Genomic DNA, 5,544 nt, shown 5'->3' with positions numbered 1-5,544 from the left:
CCTGGTCTACAGAGTGAGTTCCAGGACAGCCAGGGCTATACAGAGAAACCCTGCCTCAAAAAACCAAATAAATAAATAAATAAATAAAAATAAAAATAAAAATAAGCTTTCGTTGTAAGCATTATTCCAAGGTAAGGCTGGTGGCTCCCAGGTTAGTAGGTTAACTAGTCTGCAAAGCTTTAGTATTTAGTATCTTAGTTTGGGGGATTTTGGCGATTTGTGGGACAGAAGCTCACACTGGCCCGGAGCTTGCAGAGTAGACTAAATTGGCAGGCCAGCCACCTGTCTCTCTGCCTCTCTAGTCCTAGGATTGATTACAACTACCTACCACCACACATGGCTTTTTATTTTTGTTTACTGGTGGGTTCTGGGGATTTAACTCTGTCCTTTATTCTTACGAGCCAAGTATTTTACTTAGTTATTTTGCAAGATCTTCTCCTGACATATTTAAACACTTTTGAATTTCCTAAATCCCAAACAAAAAATCCTTTAAGATGAAAATTCCCAAGATGCAGGAGGCCTGGACTCTGGCTCAGTGGTAAGGCACTTGCTTAGCATGCTCAAAGCCCCTACATTCAGTGTTCTGGGACTAGAAACAAATCCACCAAACACAAAGTATAACACAACAGCTTTTCTTTTCATTCCCAATAGATGGTTTGGCTGTATTTTTTTACATCTACCTATTTATTTTTCATACACAGGCAGACACACACACACAGCAGGATCATAACTTATTGGGGTTAGTTCTCCCACCACCATTGAGTGCTCCAAGGACTGAATTCGGGCTGCCACATTTGGCAGAAAGTACTTCCACCCTGAACCACCCCACAGCCTCCCCCAATAGAAGTTTAAGTGGAAGATTAATTTCTACTTAAGACTGAATGCATAGCTGGGCATGGAGGTGTAAGCGTGCATCCCAGCACTTGGGAAGCTAAGGCAAGAGGAGCAGGAGCTTTAGGATAACCTGGGCTACTTAATGAAAGCTGTTTGAGTTTTTGGGGAGGTTTTGTTTTTTTGAGACAGGGTTCCTCTGTATAGTCCTCACTGTCCTGGAACTCACTCTGTAGACCAGGCTGGCCCCCAACTCAGAAATCCTTCTGCCTCTGCCTCCCAAGTGCTGGGATTAAAGGCAGATGCCACCACTGCCCAGCTTGAAACCTGGTCTTAAAAAAAAAAAAAAAAGCAGGGCTGTGGTGGCGCATGCCTTTAATCCCAGCACTTGGGAGGCAGAGACAGGTGGATTTCTGAGTTTGAGGCCAGCCTGGTCTACAGAGTGAGTTCCAGGACAGTCAGGGCTACTCAGAGAATCCCTGTCTTGAAGAAAAAAAAAAAAACATGAATGCACGAGGAGCCTTTACAGTGTGAGTATGACTTTTTTTTTTAAAGATTTATTTATTATGTATTTATTATAAGTACACTGTAGCTGTCCTTAGACACACCAGAAGAGGGCATCAGATCTCATTATGGGTGGTTGTGAGCCACCATGTGGTTGCTGGGATTTGAACTCATGACCTTTGGAAGAGCACTCATTGCTCTTACAAACTGAGCCATCTCACCAGCCTGTGAGTATGATTTTGAAGGGCCATTGTAAGTTTTACATTTTCCTTTTCACTTCTCATCTTATTTGACTGCCTTAAAATTCTTATCCTTATTGTATTCTTCTCCATTTTCCCCCAAAGTCTTTCTTAGCCTCACGAACCCTCTCTCCTTTTCATCCTGACCACCTATATAACCTTTGTTTCCTATTATTTAATACTGAAATATGATGGAATTTTACTGCCTTCTTTACTTACAAATAATCATTTTTCACATCTGCACCTATTCTTCAAACACATTATAACCTGTCTTAGGGATGTGCTCTCTTATTATTTATCTGTACTTTTGTTTTCTAGAATGGTACTGTGTAAGTAAAAGCCTTATAGAAAAGCTTTAATAAAAAGGACCTTGGCTGCCGGGCGGTGGTGGCGCACGCCTTTAATCCCAGCACTTGGGAGGCAGAGGCAGGCAGATTTCTGAGTTCGAGGCCAGCCTGGTCTACAGAGTGAGTTCCAGGACAGCCAGGGCTATACAGAGAAACCCTGTCTCAAAAAAAAAAAAAAAAAAAAAAAGTCCTTATCTCTGATCGTTTCCTTAGGTAATTCCCTTAGAGGCTATACTGGGTCAAGAAATAAGCCCATCTTTAAATAGTGTGTGTGTGTGTGTGTGTGTGTGTGTGTGTGTTTGTATGTGTATGTGTGTGCGCGTGCGTGCGCACACGAGGTAAGAGAGCAATTTATGGGTGTTGGTTCTCTTCTCTCCCTCCTTCAACTCTGTCATTCCTGTCAGTGTAACTCAGGTCCTGTCAATAGTGGTAACAAGCATCTTTACTTGCTGAGCCATTTTGAAAAAGATTGTCAAGTGTTCTTCTTCTAAATAGAGTGTGTATAGCTGCACATGGTGGCACATGTCTTTAATCCCAGCACTTGGGAAGAAGACTGACATCTGAACTTGGTCTACATAGCTAACCTGTCTTAAAAAAAAAAAAAGTAAAAATGGTATATATGTGTGTATACTATTCACACACATTTAAGTGTGTACAAACATTCTGAAATCTAAAACACTCTACCTCTCCATGCATTTAGCAATCAGTGAACAGTCACATTATTAGTGAATTCATCAGGACTTAAAATGCAAAACAATTTAAATCAGTTCCTAGTAGCATGCATTATGTATCTTGAGAACAAAGAGGTAGGAATAAAATGTAAGTTCTGGGCTTAAAACCAAAGTAGCTAACCAACTCCTAACGGCCTAAGTAAAAACATGGAGCCAGCCCGCCTTGCCCTTCTACCACCAAAGCACAGACCTTGAGTTTTCAAAGTTCTAGGATACAAAACTATCCAGAAAATAAGTCAAAAATTTAGTAGTCTAACCCAGGCATAGTGGCAGATATCTTAATCTAAACCCAGCACTCTGAATGCTGTTAGTTCAAGGCCAGCCTGAACTAGGAAGTAGTCACAAAAAGGGGAAAAAGGATTTCGTGCCTGAGAATATAGCCAATGGCAGAGCTGTACTTAGCATGCTGAAGGCACTAGGTTAGATTGCCAGGGCCAAAGTGGTGGTGGGAAATAATTCAGTAACTTTATTCACAAAACAAAACTACTACAAAGATTTTCTAACGATCTCTTAAAATTATAGTTTTCACAAACATCTGTTTCATATGAAACAGGTTTCATATGAAAGATATTCAACAAATATCTTTCATAAAATGAGGATCTTTACAGTACTATCTTCATATTACTTGAAAATAAATAAAACCAGGGTACCAGAAACACAGAAGCATGAACTGGGGCAGATCACATACCCTTTCAGTTATACACAGGGCAGGGCTGAGGCTGCAGCTCACACTTGCCTAGTGTGAGCAATTTCCAGAACTACCAAAAAATAAGTGCACTGGATGAAAAGGACGGGTGGGAAGGAAGCCTAAAGACATGGGTCTTCAGGGCCTGGACCTGTTACTTTCTGTTCGCATGGTAAAACACTGACCAAAATCAACGGACACTTGCAGGTTACAACCCATCACTGAGGTTAAGGCAGGGCAGAAACTCAAAGACAAAACTGCTTACTATTCCCCACAATGCCTTTCACCACGGAACCCACTCACAACCAGAAAGTGCAGCAGACACCATCAAGAATGTGGCTGCCTATAATAGGCTCATGCTTAGCTTGCTTTCTTATGGAGCCCAGGTTCATCAGCCTAAGGATACAGCTGCCCACAATGTGCCCTGTGTAAATTAAGATATATCCATAGACCAGTCTGAAAAACAATTACTCAGTTCAGATTGTTTGCAGGTGATCCTAGACTGTGTGAAACTGATGCTTAGCACTAAGTAGGACAGAGGTTTAGTTCCCAGGTAGAATGTGCTAGCATACCCCAAGGTGTCCTGTCCTGGGTTTTTCCCCATCAAACGACTTTAAAGCAAAAAAAAAAAAAAAAAAAAAAAAAAAATCAATGAAAAAGGCATAATTGATTAATAGCCCCATTGAGTCCTAGCACAAAGAATGCCTAAATATTGACATTCTGTTTTAAAAGTGCTCCTCATGTAAATATCTAGAGAGTTGCAGGAAACTAAAGCCCTGTGCTACAGCCCAAGTAGCTGGACAACTAAGGCAAACCACACAGAACAAATGCTGCTAGATCCCTTTGCTTCCTTTAGAGCATAATTTTATTACATTATATATAGTAATTAACAAAGAAATGAATGGCAAGCATGAATTTTTGAGTCCATGAGTTTTGAAATATGAAAAGAACAAAGGCCACCTATTACTGAAGGAGAAGTGTGAAGATATATTTATTCTTTGTATTTCCATCTGGAATGGTCCTAGGACTAATATAAACCCGGTGTTTTCCCCCTTCATAAATACCAGAACATAAAGAAAAATACGACCGTTTACCTTTGATCTCAGCAAGCGTATGCTTTTGGCAAGCTTTCTATTTCTCTGGCGAAAGCCGGTTTCTTTTCCCTCACGGTTTGACTGTAAAACTGGAGAGCGCTGTAGAGAAAGGAGAAAGAGTGTCACACACACAAATCTGCATTCTTGGCCCTCTCCTAGCCAGGGCGCCTCCCCAGCGGCGCGCGGACCTTCCCGATGGTGACACCGGGACTCTGGCTGCCAGGCGGGGCCACCCGTCACCGCCCACGCAGGTGTCCCTGGGCCGACGGCGCAGGGCCAGCGACTCCCGGCCCCCCGGCCCCAACCCGGAGCACACTGCTCACCTCCACCAGACAACTGGGGCCTGGCTGCGCCGGTGCAAAATGGACACGGCGACCACGCCCTCTGCTTCCCGCCGTCTGCGCCTGCGCACCGCCCAGGTCGCGCAGCCTCTGGGAAGAGCTCCTGTGAGTGCTTCCAGGGGACCAGAGGAGTTTTGTTGTTGTTTTTGGTTGTTGTTGCTGTTATTCCTTGCATTTTTTCAGGAACAACAACAAAAACACACAGCCCAACCCTTCACACCACTTTGCCTGCTTCTCAGGACCCAGCGGGCCCGGCGATCTCTAGGTCGAACACCATTGACCCAACTGTATGTACAGAAAGGCACTGCTGCGGTGAACCCCCTTGGAGGCAAGAACTTTTAACTTGCTTTAAAATATCTCCCCCGTAGCAGCTGCCCTAACTTCCTGATTTCCACCTCCTAAGCGGAGACCATGGTAACAGAGGATGAAAAAGATGGTTCCTATCCCAAACTTGAAAGCCCGAGGTAAATGCAGGGTGAGTGTGAGGGGAGCACGTCTACTCCCACTTGAAAAGGTCTGGGCCTTTAGGAGAGCATATTTGGGTAAAGTGCGTTTCCGAGTCAATGAAAAGCCCCTCTTGCCCGCTCCTCCCATTGCAAGCGGTCCCGGCTACACCATTTCTCAGAACAATCCCTGTAATTTCTAACTTAGTCCTCATGAGAACAGGTACAGTGCCATCAAGAGCCTTACCCGTTAAATGAACAGGTTTTCTACAAGGTGGAAAACCAAGACGTAGCTCCGGAGGGTAACATCAAATTCCAAGGACACGTGT

The 5,544-nt window shown here is 43.5% G+C and overlaps 1 protein-coding gene across 1 annotated transcript in view; it reads right to left on the bottom strand.

Annotated features, from left to right (window-relative positions):
• Trim13 (tripartite motif containing 13) overlaps positions 1 to 4,842 on the bottom strand; it is a 10,251-nt gene extending 5,409 nt beyond the window's left edge. The window contains exons 1-2 of the mRNA XM_031362731.1: positions 4,755 to 4,842; positions 4,432 to 4,530 (exon numbers count right to left, since the gene is read on the bottom strand). The gene's annotated coding sequence lies outside the window, so the exon portion shown is untranslated. The remainder of the gene's footprint in view (positions 1 to 4,431; positions 4,531 to 4,754) is intronic.
• Positions 4,843 to 5,544: the final 702 nt, after the last annotated feature.

Source organism: Mastomys coucha, unplaced genomic scaffold (assembly GCF_008632895.1).
Source record: "Mastomys coucha isolate ucsf_1 unplaced genomic scaffold, UCSF_Mcou_1 pScaffold9, whole genome shotgun sequence".
In the NCBI taxonomy this organism is placed as follows: Eukaryota; Metazoa; Chordata; class Mammalia; order Rodentia; family Muridae; genus Mastomys; species Mastomys coucha.
Note: the sequence above shows the minus strand (reverse complement) of the source record. Positions and strands in the feature narration are given on the sequence as shown.